Source organism: Neofelis nebulosa, chromosome 15 (genome assembly GCF_028018385.1).
Source record: "Neofelis nebulosa isolate mNeoNeb1 chromosome 15, mNeoNeb1.pri, whole genome shotgun sequence".
Lineage (NCBI taxonomy): Eukaryota > Metazoa > Chordata > Mammalia > Carnivora > Felidae > Neofelis > Neofelis nebulosa.
The window spans coordinates 53,127,354-53,143,525 of record NC_080796.1 but is presented as its reverse complement, the minus strand read 5'-3'; positions in this window follow the sequence as shown (position 1 = coordinate 53,143,525).

The following is a 16,172-nucleotide window of genomic DNA, read 5'->3' as shown; positions in this document are numbered from 1 at the left end:
TTACCGAAATAAGTTCAGAAACTCAAATAAATTGAAGCTTCTACATTTTTAGTAGTATATAAGACAAAATAAGTTGGTGAGCAATTAATGCACTCCGCTGACATTAAAATTGTGAAGGGAATCTTTCAAAAACTGCTCACTGTGTCAAATGCTACAGTGAAGTAAGTTAATCTGAAAACTAAGAAATAACTATGGGCATGTCTGGGTGGCTCAGTTGGTTGAGCTTCATATTTTGGCTCAGGTCATGATCTCATGGTTTCTGAGTTCGAGCCTGTCATCAGGCTCACTGCCCTCAGTGCAGAGCCCTATTCAGATCCTCAGTCCCCCTCTCTCTCTGTCCCTCCACCACTCGTGTGTGCTCTCTCTCTCTCAAAATTAAAGATTAGAAATGACTATTGAATTCAACAACATACGACTGACTTATCCAAAACAACTTCAGTGGTGTATAAGGGAAAATACAGATTTCTATAGACCCAAAGGTGAATGCCATCAGAGAAAGTCAAAACCTTAGTTTAGTAAAGCCCTTCAAAGTGTTTTACTATAAGGAGGATAAGAGCAGTAAATGGAAGAACATATGGATTCATATACTTTATTTTAAAATGAGAGATACAATACTGTATTTCTATTCTGATAAGGATGATCCAGTAGACAAACAAAAATTTTATAATCTAAGTAGAGTGACATTAACTGAAGGATCATAATATTTGGGTAGGTCAGGGAATAGGTTCTAGTACAGAAATAAAGAAGAAAAGAGAGTGGCAGAAATAATTTATCCATTGTAACTGTAAGGAAAATGGAACATGGAGGTAGAGATTTATGGAAATTTTTGCGAACATGATACAGCATATGTCTACTGATAGCTCCCCCTGACACACACCTCTAATCCCCATCCCCTTGCCCAGTAAAATAGGAACCAAGATTATTAACTGAGAGTCAAGACTGGGAGTTTCGAAGTCTGAAGGAAGAATACAAGGGTGAATAGGCTAAGTGTAAGAGAAAATTTCTCAGCAAAGTGTAAAATAGTTGGGTAGTTCTCTAACCAACAGAAAGTTTGTGGTTATAAATAATAATTGAAATGATTCAGCATGTTTGGCATGTCTCAGCTGCTGAAGGATAGTGACCTTGCCTCCTTCAATTCTGTGTATTCAGGATCTATCATGGATGCTTATGGTTAACATTAAATATTTTGGAATGAAATAAATATATTATATTGATAGATGCTGATAGAAATTTTAAAACACATCCTAATTAAAAGAAATGAAAATATTCAAATAAACTAAAAATAGAAGGAATTTTCTCAATCTTAGAGTATTTATTCAATAATTTATTCAATGGCAAAAATCTTACACAATGCCAAAATTCTTATTTTAAAAATGTGGCTCTCAATTACTTGACAATCACCTCATCCACAGGTGGGATCTGTGTTCCTTACTGTGAATGTGAATGAATTTTTGATTGTTATAAATAAAGTTCTTTGGAAATGATACGACCTGTCTTTCTTGGCTAGGTCATGAAAAGTGATAGTTTCTGCCTTACTTTCTGGAATACTCACTCTTGAAGCCACTAGGTAACAAGTAAGCAATCCAACTGTTCTGAGGATGCCATGCCTAGAGGAGCTCAGAGTAGCTCATGCTGAGACCACACATAGAGGCTATAAAACAGAGATATGTAGCCAGCCTCCAGCTAAGTACTTCCCTGCCCCCACTCCTCCAGCTCCTGGGCACCAGCATCCAGCTGCAACCACATTAGATAATGACCTAAGACAGAAACACCTGGTCAAGGCCCTCTTGAATTTCTGGCCCATAAAGATTATGAAAAGTAATAAAATGATTTCTTTATAGTTTTAAACCACTAAGTTTTAGGATGATTTGTCATGGAGCATTACATAAACAGAACAAAATTATATATGCAGAAATAAGACAGTGTTTTTTAAGCCTATTGGATACTGTTCTCTCATTTAAAAATTGGAAAAGGTGATTATATAAAAATATATTTATCAACAAGTAAATATATATATATATATATATATATATATATATATATATATGAGAGAGAGAGAGTGATTATAAATAAACATGTCATTGCTTTCAGAAATTATGGAATTTTAAGTAGAAAATCTAAAAAAAAATCAACCAGGAAGAAAACTATTCAAACAAAAAGGAAGCTAGTAAGGTGACCAGATAAAAGAAACTAGATAAATGCATTTAAATCAGTTTCAGTTTTCGGAACTGGAAAACCTCATGACAAAATATGAGAAAAAGTACCTTTTAAATAATACAATTGACAGAGTGTTTAGGAGTAAATAAACAGCAAATATCTAAAAATTTTATTAGGATATTAATGAAAACATAAAATAAGATCTAAATCAATGGAGAGAAAAACATCTTCCTAAATGTTAAGCTCTGAAATTCTGAAGATTTTTAATATGTCAGTCAATATAATTTTTCAATGTAAATTGATAAAGTGATAATAAAATTTACTTGGGTGAATAAACAGAAGAAAATACATCAAAACTTTTTTTTAAGTAAAAAATTATGGATAGGCTTTTCTAACAAAATTCAAATTGTGATGCTATATTTTAAAGTAACAAAGGATAGAATACATTTTTTATTAGGTCCTAATCCTATAAAAGAAGAATTATTTTTTGGTAGAATGCATTTCCAATAAACAGAAAGATTAAAGTCAGTTTGTTGAGTGCCATCAAAACACATACATTTCATTGCATGTAAATAATGATAAAGTATGGAGCAAAGCTTTCAGATTTTTAGAATTACCTTTCAGAGAATCCTATGGCTAATGTAAGGTACTGTCCTAAACACTCACAACTTTCTATTGGTCATTGTTAGACAATGCTGAATAAATGGAGAAGGGCAGCAAGTACTCAGATATTCGTGTTAAGCACTATCCAATAACTGGAGTAGAGAAAGGGGCAACTTAGAAACAAAAGCATTATGTTTAATGTTGAAAGAGCCCATACCCTCCCTATCGTGGAACTATGTTAGGTTAAATTATTTGAATGCTACATATTAAACATGTTTTCATATTGATAGGAGCTTTGTTTCTGTGTGAGGTGAAAATTGAGCGATAGACATTTATTAAATATAATCCATTAGATACTAAAGAATGATCAGTAATTCTTGTCACACAAGAATTTCCAGCCTTCTCAAGTACTAGCTGCTATTTCTTTAGCCTCATAAAATGTTTGGAAAGGAATTTATGACTTTAACTCCTGTGAAGTCACATTTATGATGATGCTCCTGCGACTATTTGATTTGATGCCTCATAAACGACAGTGGAATGTTTATTTTTAAAACATGGGTTTTAAAAGTTAACACTGCATTTTTACTTGATTTAATCTTTCATTTTATGATGAAGAATTTGCATTGCCAATGACTTTGTATCATAGTGTATTAATGAGAAACATGAAAAAAATTGTGTAGACCTTTCAGATATTATGTCAGTTGAGTTATATTTTGATCCACAAGTGCTGGCATGTGAAATATTCATAACCTCAATAATCTATTATTTTGTGATTCATGAAGGCAGGTAAATAATTATATGTGCATCCTGAAAAAAATTTATGTTTTTCAAATAGAAACACTTTTATGCCAACATTTGAATCATTTTAGAATGGGAAAAAATAATTATTGTATTTAGAGCTGGTGTTGATGGTATCCTATTATATTGGTATAAAAACCTACTAGCAGGTTAGTTCTGAAACCTGGTGTGATAGAGAAAATACTTACTATGTACCTCCTCTGTGCACTGCATCACTCACTGGGAATGCAAAAAGGGCAATGACGTGGCATCTAATCCCTGCCTTCATAGTGTCATTTTCTAGTTAGTTTATATAATAGATCTACATACATTATGTCCCATAAAAAAACATTTCAAATAATCTGTGTTTCCTTCTAATTATTGATAAATATGTATGTGTATACATACATGTATCTTTGAAATGTTCTAAAATATTGTATATATTTATCATATTTAAACATTAATATAATGTGCTAAACAATTGTATGTGTGGTATGTGTATATATAAATATTTATACATATAAAATTGAAAGCTTCAGTCTCATTGATATTTCTTCAACAGTCATAAATTACTGATTGTAATGTAATGGAATCATTATAGTTTTACCATTGATTGAATATTAACTTATTAATTTAACCAAACGGTAAACTAATGAATAAACCAAAACGAACTAATTTAACTCCATTGGCAAGACACATTATATGCCATGAGTTAAAAGCATTAAATTTATTTCATTAAATGTTGTAGAAGCTATTTTTCATCTATGATTAACAGCAAACACTATGGCGTTCTTTTAATGTAGACTATATGATAAAAGTCAGAGTAGAATTAAATATTTCCAAAAGCTATACCTGATGTAAAATTCAGTTATGAAAGCAATAGCTTATGAGTGAATTTACTAATAACAACATAGGAAAGGATAAGACCATAAGAAATATTTTTACATGATTGAAACTATTAATAATGAAATGAAATAATGAGAAAAATACAAGAAAACAAGATTTGGGAGTTAAAACGGAAAACATCAATTCCAGAAGAGAAAAGGCATTTCCATGCTTAGAAGGAAACTTATGTGAAGTGAATCCAATATTCAGCATTACCAATGGAGGAAAGTATTTTGAAAAACTAATACAGAAATCCTCCAGGTAGAAAAAAAAAAGCAACATATTGATGAAATTCTTTGCTAATATTATGTTTCTTACTAGAAAAAAGGGTTCTTCATTACCATAAATTTTTCATAATCTCATTTTTCATATTTAATATTCTAATATTTTTATTAGATTTTTATACTTAAGCAATATGCATGAGAGTTTACATTTATACAACATCTGGTTATCTACATTGGATTAGATCATTAACGGGCTTCTAAAAATTATTGACATGTGATATCTATCCCAAAAAGAAAAAGATTAAATCAGAACATTTAGAGGTATTTTCAAAAGCTTCCTATGTGATGATCATGTTTAGGGAGAGTTGGGATACATAGCCATAAAAGCTCTTCAGATTCAGCCAACCAAATGAACTCATGTTTTTCCAATACAACTTAGTTGTTTTTTGTTTGTTTGTTTGTTTGTTTGTTTGTTTTTCCAATAGCCCCTCCAACAAACAGGACACCATCTTTCATCTTGTTCTACAAGCCATCCAGGGAGCTATTTATCACACTTCCCTTCTTTCACTTCCTATGTCTGATACAACATCAGATCAGCTTTACCCTCTAAATATTTTGCATGGCTGGCATTGGTTATGTTTCTACATCCTCTCACAATGATCTGTGATGAGAGTGTCCCTAAACTCCCGTTCCACCTGTTAACTCACAAACAATTCTCTGCACTGTACCCAAGGATACTATTTTAAGAAAAAAAAGCTAATCATGTATCTTTCTTCCATAAAAACTGTCTTACTAGCATAAATAAATTTCAAATGGATCATTACAAATAATATTAGTATTATAATTAAGGCATACATTGATTCATTTTCAGGGCAAACAGTGATGCCTATCTTATGATTATATGAAAAGTTTATGTATCAAATATTATATTTAATACAGAGTTGTGGTAGGCTACTAAATTATTTCCTACTGAATCAGAATTAATATCAAAGTAACTTGTTGCATATGAACACCTAAATTTATACACAAGGTTTCTATGTATTTTAAGTGACTGGGTTCTTAAACTTGACGATTATTACAGTATTATGAATAAGTACTTGACAAAAATGGAATTAATAGACATTACCATTTTACATAAAATCAAATATTTTGGCTGATTATGTTTTTATAGTTCATTATCAATTCACAGGGGACATAAATGTTTTTAGATATACACCAAGTAGCCATTTCCTCCTAGATTTTTTTTGTACAAAAGGTATTTAGTGCTAAATGTTTTTTTAAGTTGGCTGTTTTTATTTTTATTTATTTTTAATAATTGAGATAATCATGCCTTAATGTTAAATAGGGATTTACTCCATGTAAAGTATATGCTTTCTACTCCATAGATAGTTATTTGCCCTTATCATCTTATAAGCCCTATGGTTCCAGGATTTGAAAAAGGTAATTAAATGTAAAGCAGAGGGTACTTTTGTGGAGAAGGCACCTAATAATAGAGGTTAATTAGCTGCTTGAATGGCAACAGGGCTATAATGAAAAGGCACAAAGGACCACATAAGCAACTAAAAACAGAGCAAATACATTAGAATCCTATTGTATTTTTTACACACCAAATTTAATAAATACCACACAAGTGTTTTCTAGGATTTACACATTCAGTTTTAAAATAAAGACACCACAATTTTATTTTATTTTTTTCTTTTGCAAGTTTTTCTTTAAATTACAGTTCATTTAATAATAGTTTTATGTGTAGAATTTTGTGACTCATCACTTACATACAACACCCAGTGCTTATAACAACAAATGCTCATCACCCATTTAATCCATTCACCTGCCCACCTCTCTACCTGTAAGCCTCAGTTTGTTCTCTGGAGTTGGGTTTCTTATGGTTTGCCTTTCTCTTTTTCCCCTCTATGTTCATCTGTTTTGTTTCTGAAATTCCACATATGAATGAAATCATATGGTATTTGTCTTTCTCTGACTGACTTATTTCACTTAGCGTAATACACTCTAGCTCCATCCATGTTGTTACAAATGGCAAGGTTTCATTCTTCTTTATGGCTGAGTAATATTCCATTTTGTGTGTGTGTGTGTGTGTGTGTGTGTGTGTGTGTGTGTGTATATATATATATATATATATCTCACATCTTCTTCATCCATCAGTTGATGGACATTTGGGCTCTTTCCATAATTTGGCTGTTGTTGAAAGTGCTGCTATAAATATTAGGGTACATGTGCCCCTTTGAATCAGCATTTTTGTAACCTTTGGATAAATACTTAGTAGTGCAATTGCTGGATCATAAGGTAGTTCTATTTTTAACTTTTTGAGGAAACTCCACACAGTTTTCCAGAGTGGCTGCACCAGTTTGCATCCCCACCAACAGTGTAACAGGGTTCCCCTTTCTCCACATCCTCACCAACATCTGTTGTTTCCTGAGTTGTTCATTTTAGCTATTCTGACAGGTGTGAGGTGGTATCTCATCATGATTTTGATTTGTATTTCCCTGGTGATGAGTGATGTTGAGCATCTTTTCATCAGTCTATTAGCCATCTGGATGCCTTCTTTGGAAAAATGTCTATTCATGTCTTCTGTGTATTTCTTAACTGGATTATATATTTTTGTGTGTTGAGTTTTCTTAGTTTTTAATATATTTTAGAAACTAACCCTTTATCAGATATGTCTTTTGCAAATATCTTCTCCCATTCAGTCAGTTGCCTTTTAGTTTTTTTGTTTCCTTTGCTGAGCAGAAGCTTTTTATCTTGATGAAGTCCTGGTAGTTTATTTTTACTTTTGTTTCTCTTGCCTCAGGAGACATATCTAGTAAGAAGTTGCTATGATAGATGTCAAAGAAGTTGCCGCCTATTTTCTCCTCTAGGATTTTGATGGTTTCCTGTCTCACATTTAGGTCTTTCATCCAGTTTGAATTTATTTACTTATTTTTTTGTATGGTGTAAGAAACTGGTCTAGTTTCATTCTTTTGTTTCATTCATTCATTCATTCATTGCTGTCCAGTTTTCCCATCATTTGTTGAAGAGACTGTCTTTTTTCCATTTGATATTCCTTCCTGGTTTGTTGAAGATTAGTTGACCATGTAGAAGAGGACACCACAAGCTGATTTTAAAATGAAAAATCTATGTCTTATTTTACAGCTCAGTTTATTTTTTTAATATGTTCTCTCTTTACTCAGTGATATTCAGTAAATGTTTGAATCTTTTTGCCATTTAGAATTACAGACCTTCTTGCCTTAAGTGCAAACCTCTTTATATTCTCATTTTAGAAAGAATGACAACATTTCTGCAACACCAATGATTGTAGTACTCAAATTAGATTTTTTTTTTTGAGAAGAGCAAAAAGGAGGGAGATGGGCAGAGGAGAAGAGAGAGAATCTTAAACAGGCACCACACTTAGCACGGAACCTAATATAGAGCTTGATCCCACAGCCCTGGGATCATGACCTGAGCCAAAATCATGAGTCAAATGCTCAACCAACTAATCCACCTAGGTGCCCCTCAAATTAGAGTTTATAAAAGTAGCACTGTTTGACTTCTTCTCATATATTCATTGTTTTATGTTATAGTTCATGTTACTGGTGTATTACAACAGTTTGTATTCAACTGGAGTTCAGCCAGTGTAGATGCAGGATTTTTTTTCCCTCTTGAAGCAAAAATTTGATTACAAAATATTCATAGATATAACAAGATGTGAAAAACAACACTTTCTCATCCAAAATAATGGTAAGGAAACAATCATTGATTGTCTTTTCATTCCAGGCACTGTGTTAAGCATTTGCCTCATAAGTTCTTGGGGAGACAGACTTGCAAATCCAATACATGGATGCCAAAATTCATCCCAGCATTGCAGAAGTTGTAAAACTGTATATCCCTTTCAGAACTTTCTAAATTCCTTGTCAGATGTGGTTAGCGGTTACTGGACAGGGAGGAATCCCCCAAAAGACAGAGTCAGAAGACAATGAATAAGATAATTCTCCTAGAAAACAGAATCTATTCTAATGAAAATTTCCCCTTTGCCAGAGCAAGGGTTTTCCTGATATCTCCATCAGGAATTTTTTTTTAAGCTTCTAAAGGAACCAACTATGACTCATTGAGCTATTTGACTATTTAGTGAGGAATTCCTGAATCTCCCAACTGGTCTTTCATCTCCATGATAGAACGAAAATAAGATTGGACCAAGTACTTTCGTTGAGAGACTTGTTAAGGGTTATACCTGGTTGTTAAGTGATCAGTGCCCTGATGTTATATTATCAAATTAAGGTCATAAAAATCTAGCAATACAGAAAATGATGGTATAGAATAGGCCTCCTAACAGTTAGTGACTATTTGTAGCAAGCTTTAATACAACATCCAGATCCATAATAGACTGTGAAACTTGCCTTAAACTACTTTAACCATGTTAAGTCCTTCCTTAGCCACATAGATGATAACTTTGCTATCATACTGTACTACAGTATGATAAAGAATAATAAAATAGACTAATAGATTTTCCCATCCAGGGTGCATGAGAATTAGACTCAAAAATTGATAACAAATTATAATTTCTAGCCTTAAAGCCTTATATTTCAGGGGGTATTTTTGGAAATGTGGATGGATAGCACTAATCTTACATACATAGTTTTTAAACTAAATGGAAGGTGATAGTGGCTTTTTATAAAAGGCAATACAAGTTTCAATACTGGCTGCATAGCAAATGTCATGAATAAGAATATGGATACTCTTTCCTAATAGAGTCACATGTGGATAGTTGAAATTATTCTCTATGATGAGGTCAGGCATTTTAGGATTGTGAAGAGAAATAGACAATACTCCTGTAAGGTCCTTTGTCTTGAGTTTGAAGCAATGCGCAACCCAATAATTAGTGACTGACACTGATTGTCATGACCACAGTTAGGGGTAAAAAGTGATGGAAGTTACAACATGCTGTGTCTAATTGTAGGAAAGTGACAAAGGAAAAGAACCAGACTCCTGTCATTTGAATTTGAATTCATCTACTTTTTACTGAGGTTTTGAAATAATAATAATATTAATTTTCATCAATGAGTTGTTTTTTTCTTTAGCTTCCCAGGTCTAGACTCTGAGTCTTTGAGGGAGGCAAAAATTCTCAGACTTGACCCAACTAAATTAGATTTCCTCTCCTTAGATTTGGGCCCCAAATCGGATTATTCAAACTACAATAGACTTGTCTCCTTCTTTCCGCTTTTCCCTCCTTTCAGGAATCCACAGACCACACAGCTGCTTCTTGATACTTTCCTGTCCTGGAAGTAAAGATCTTATCTAATTGAAACTTTTACCCACAATGTTGGAAGGAAGAATGTGGGATATGGAGAATCACAATCACTTAAACCTTTCTAGCACTCTGTATTTGTTTTACCTTGCTACATTCAAAAGCGTCTTTCAAATGATAGCATCATATATCTTTTCTTTCAGCTAACCTTCTGAGAGATTTTATTTTTCCATAAATTAGTTGTCTGAATTGAAGATAGAGGATAGATAGACACATATATTTCAGATGTCTTCCATATAAACATATTTTATCAGATTTATGTTTCTTATTTCTAGACATACACATATTTTCAGTTTAAGTGAATGGTAAATAAGCTAAATATAATCTTCGTATATAAGTTATATGTTATAAAAATGATTGTTAAAAACCTACTAAAAAGAAAAAAAAGAGAATATAAGTAGCCTCATTTGAAACAATGTGCTAAAAATTTAGTAAATATTATAATATTTAAAAAATCTATAAGGAAATCTATAAAAAATCTGTAAGGAAAATCTATAAGGAAACAATATTAGTAAAATTGTTATATGGGAAACATACTATGAAATTGATATTAAAATACATATAGATTCTGTAGAAATGAATCTAAACAATATGAACAGATAAATTTTAATGTCTGATATTCTAAATATATTACAGTTACATTTTCATCTATACAAGTCAGATATCTCTTAACATTTCAAAACTTAACAAATTATTTGCCATAGGACTTTGGTATGAATTAACAAAAAAATGTTGTTCCTTTTGTATTAGTATATGCAGATTTTCATGTTCATATGTGGTTAAATAAAATATTAGATTCCTTCCTATTAGAACTGTGGTTTAGAATACCATGTTATGAATTATTTTCAAAGAAAAATGGTAAAAGCCCTGATTGTCTTGTAATAAACCATGTTAAATGGAAAGATGGGACTACCACAGATAAAATTTCACAGGGTTGGGAATCTCAGGCCCTGGCATAATTCATGGAGAACTGCTAATGCTTCAGAAGAAGACAGGTGGATTTTATAGTTCCAAAAATCTATTTCTCAAGAGTATAGAAATAAGTAGACCTTATGGGTGATCGATGGTGGGGATAAATGGAATGGAAGGAACTTTGAAGGTTCTTTGGAGATCACAATCATCTGTGCCCTGAAGAAGAATATATTCAGAACACTGAATTTGTTTTCATAATTAGTACTTTTCCAGTTCCAGTGCGTGAGAAAAAAGGAGCAATAGAATCCTTTTCTGAGAAGTCCATAATACAGCAAGCTATTATATGAAGTTTTTAAATATTTCAGTAACTGCTAGGTCATGAATTAATGACTACTTTATCAGAAAGAACTGAAGACAATTTAATAGATCCATTTCTAAACAGTGTAATAAGACTATTTATAATGGAAAAACATTGTAGCTTTTCTTTACTATAGTTTAAATTGGTTGTCTTGTCTTGGACAAGAGTAAACCCTGTTGGGAATTTAGGACATTATATATAACAGAAAAATTTATTTATTTATTTATTTATTTATTTATTTATTTATTTATTTATTTAAAAATTTTAAAATTTAAACGTTTATTCATTTTTGACAGTGAGAGAGACAGGGCATGAGTGGGGGAGGGGCAAAGAGAGAGGGAGACAGAATCCGAAGCAGGCTCCAGGCTTCTAGCTGTCAGCACAGGGCCCAACACAGGGCTCCAGCTCATGGTGTGCGAGATCATGACCTGATCTGAAGTCGGACGCTTAACCTACTGGGCCACCCAGGCATCCCCGTAAAAGAAAAAGACATTTAAATCAAAGAGTTAAAGATCATGTAAATGATCATTAATAATTTTTTAATATATTATTGTTTGATGGGCAAAATCAGTTAAACTGACAAAGTGAGACAGAAAAACAATTGCCTCTGATATTACAAAAAGGGTTCACATAATTAATTTTGAGGTAATCTGTAAAATACTAATCAGAGATGTAATTAACAGTTGGTATTTTCTCTTCATTTTTAAAACAACTGCTTTAGTGAACATCTTGAAATCTATTTAGTTATTAGTGTAGCAAAAATGTTGGTGGGGTGCCTGGGTGGCTTGGTCATTAGAGCACGTGACTCTTGATCTTGAGGTTTTGAGTTCAAGCCCATGTTGAACTTAAAAGAGATTACTTAAAAGAAATCTTTAAAAATTGATGTATTAAAAAACATTAATATAAATAGACTTTTATTCAAATATATATTTCTTAGTTTGTATAAAATACATCTGAGTTTGGCAATTGGATGGCAGTCTTTTCAAAATCCTCTCTTCACTTGAAACAATTCTATTATTAATGTACCTCTTCTAGTACAAAGTAGGTCTACTAATAAATATTGTGTACCTATTTTTATTTCTCTTGTTTGTTGATTTAATGAGTTTTCAAACTTTATTGAAGAAAAATTGGCAAATATATTGTATATATTTAAAGTGTACAACATGATTTTATATTATGTGTAGTTTACTACTATATATTTATAGATATATAGATGGATAGATAGATAGATAGATAGATAGATAGATAGATACTTTCCCAAAATAAAAAGTATATGTGATTTTCTGTATTCCTTGACCACAAATCATATTGCATACTCATATTATAGACATTGGCTTACTATAGCTCGCAAAATTTTTCTATTCCAACGTGTTACTCAAGAGGTAATCAACTCAAGAATCAATTCAAGAAATAGTCTCATAATTTGATGACTAAATACTGAGGAAATTTTAATTTAGTTATAAATGTATAAAATATTTATTTTCACTAAAGTACATGTGAGTTCATGTAATAACAACAACAATAATAATAATCCTTCCCAAATAATGAATTCTCTGAAGTACTGAACTAATTATATCATGAGAAAGTTGATTTTCAAAATATCGAAGTAAAATATCTAAATATCTTCTCCTTTTCTCTTTACTCTGTATCAGTTGGTCACTCCCTGGTCTCATTTATTTACTTTACTGTGTTGTAATAGAAGGTAAGCTCCCTGAGGCAGGGACTTTGTCAATTTATTCATTCAAATAGCTCCACTTTCTAGAAGAATACTGAAAATAGTGGAGTTACAATAAAATTGTCCAATAAGTAATTGATTAAATTTAAATTTTTTCACTCTTTATTTCAGGAAATTGTATTAGTTAATATCCTTTTGTCTGTGAAGTCAAATTTGTTTGGAAAGTTAACTGGAAGCATGTAAGCAATTGTAATTACAGGGTGTGTTTATAAACGTTTACTATCTAAACTGAACTACACATTGTATTTGGAACTTTTTTTCATCTAATATTGGTCATTCTTCCTATCTGTGTGCTCTCTTAGCTTGTTTCAAGAAATTCTGTGTATGTAGCCAGACTCAAGAGAAATTGTTCCTTCAGAATATCATGCTACTGTGGGATCTCAGCCATACTTGCTTTAGTTTGTTTGTTTTTGCCAATGTTAATTCTAATGAGTACTATTGTTACTCCTCCTGGTGGAATCTTTAATAACTTAATTATTTAGAAAATCAGTTTGGTTGTCTATGGATAGACAGTTATGTAACTAATTAGATAAATAGTATGCCAATCTTTTTTTTTTTTTTTTTTTTTTTAATATTCTCAGCCCTCTAATGTCTACAAGTCTGGGTCTTATTCACATTTACCTCTTCTGTAGTTACTTAGGGCTCAACAATTTTGTTAGATGAATGCATAAATGAGATATAGGACAAAATTTTACATAGAAAATATCATATAAAAGTTTTTTGAGGCTGTTGTTGTTATTTAATATGGTTACTAAACTCTAATCTGAGATTCTGGTCCTGCAGAACACAGCAGGAACTACAAAAGCTAATAATACCAGTCTATGAGTCTTATGTGTACTCTGTGAAGTAAATTATATTAAAAAAATCTCTTCCAAATACCAAATAATTATTTTTCAATAATCAGAAGTGACTATTTTATATTAACATTTTATGCACAGCTTAAATATTGCTAATTTCTGTAAAACATCCTTGTCTCAATTATTGTTAAACTCCTATGTAATGCAGTTTTTATAAAGTATTTCATTATCTTAAATTATTTTCAGTTCTGATATGGAGACCTGGCTAAATCAAAAACAGCATGATTACTTTCTCTAGTCATAGACTTGCAAACATTCATATCTCACAAAAGTATGCCATTTATCACAAAAGGAAATGGATGTATGAATTAAGTTTGCTCAGGGCAAAACTTTCACTGTTACTGACAAAACAAGTAAATGCACTTGCCCAGTTAATGGCCAGTTAATAGTGTTACCATTATATACAAAGGACAAGCTATAAGATATAGACAGATTTGATATAACATAAATAAAAATACTTTACCAACAGAGTAGAACTTGCATAGATTTTGATACTAAAACATATATTTATATGGTTTTTGCAGAAAACTTCATTAAAATGGAAATTGGATTTTCATTGAGAGTAGAAAAAAATAGCAATTTGGGGCAAATTCATTGTTGCATGTATCTATAATGTGTGTCTGTAGCATAATTTTAGCTATATAATTGGTTTTCTTACAAAAGTCAAAGGCCCCAATTCTTCCTTCAGTACAAAGCAAAAAAGTATACACATATAATTATGAATTTTATATGAAAAACAAATGACACAATTTTGCTTAGTATGTTTATTTCACAATGTTAGCTACTGATAAAAATGTACAATATGTCTAAAGCCAAGCAATATGATATGAGTTTATGTTTAGTGGGAAAATAATAAACACATTTGGCTTCATAATTAACTATTTTGACTTGTTTGTTGATCAAACTACCATAATAATGAGTCTCAAGTTACCAGAGTGAGAAAAATAAAAACTATTTTTATAAATGTTTGTTGTAAGCCCTGGATCATATACTTTATATAAATTTATGTCACCAAATGTAATGATGATTCTAAAGGCAGGGTGTATTATTTCCATTTTACAGATTAAAAATACAAATAAACATTCTTAGGAATGAAATTATTTTCTCCATTAAATACTGCTGATATCTGAGACTCAAACCACTTATCAGGAATTCAAACATGGTTTTTTAGACTCCTGTATCCTGGTACTTTTTCCAAGATACAAATCGCTTTTAATTTTCTGTATATTTTCTGGCAAAGCTCTGAAGTATAATGGACCTATGTTAGCAATATGGATTATCAGATCATTAGAAAAAGCTTATATTCAAAAGCTTAACATTTTCCCCATATTTTTGTTAATGTAATTAAAAAAATTTCTCAGTAGGTAAAAAATAGCCACGAATCAAAATTCAAAAATTCCAGGGACTAAAATTTCAAAAATGAGTCCCCTTTTATGCCCTTGCCACCTGCTATACTATTTCTTTACAAGAGTCAGCTATTGTTAATGTGGAAATGTTGGGGTTCAGAGTGAATGGGCAAGAAAGAATTCTTGAGACATCTTCAGTGCAAATAGGTGGTTTTATTAAAGTACGGGGACTGGACTTGTAGGCAAAAAGAGTTGCATTGGGGTTGTGAGAGTTGGCCGATTATATACATTCAGGTTGGGACGGGGTCAGGGATATCTTTAAATCTCTAAGGAATTTTGGAAGCAACTTTTCCAGGACCTTGAAAGGGCTGGTTATTGTTAGGAAAAGGTCACTTATTACTGTCTAATAAAACCTTAGTCATGAGACCCTTCAGATGTAAATCAGTAGACCATATGCTTGGAGGATGATTGCTAACATATATCTTCAGGAGTGAGATAAATGATGTTTCCAAAGGAATTTTCATATGTTAAAGGAGACTTATGGTATCCTGGAGGTCAGGCTAATGTTAAGCTAATATTGCCTTTGCCCTTAGCAAAGTATCAATATCAAGGCAGTTGAGTTCCTAGAAGAGGGTCACTCTGCCTCTCTCATGGAGTTGTCAACGGGCTGTAAGTTGTAAGGAAATGTAATTTTTTACTTGGCCTTGGTCCCTCACATCAATTGTTACCAGTTCTTTCTGTATGTAACTAGATATAATTTATTCATATAAAAACATGCATTTATATTTTATTTAAACAAATGGCATGATGCATCAGAAAAATAATTTTGTCTAATCTTCAGAAGTTAATTTAATTTTAATCTGATGCATATTGGTAATCAATCAGCTAAATAATAGAGATACTGAACATTTGGATCTCCCTATGTGGTATATTTATTGAGGACATGGTCTATGAAGTAGGACAGATTTGGGTTCAACTACCAGGTGTGTCATGTGCTTAAACTTTATAAATCTCATGTTCTT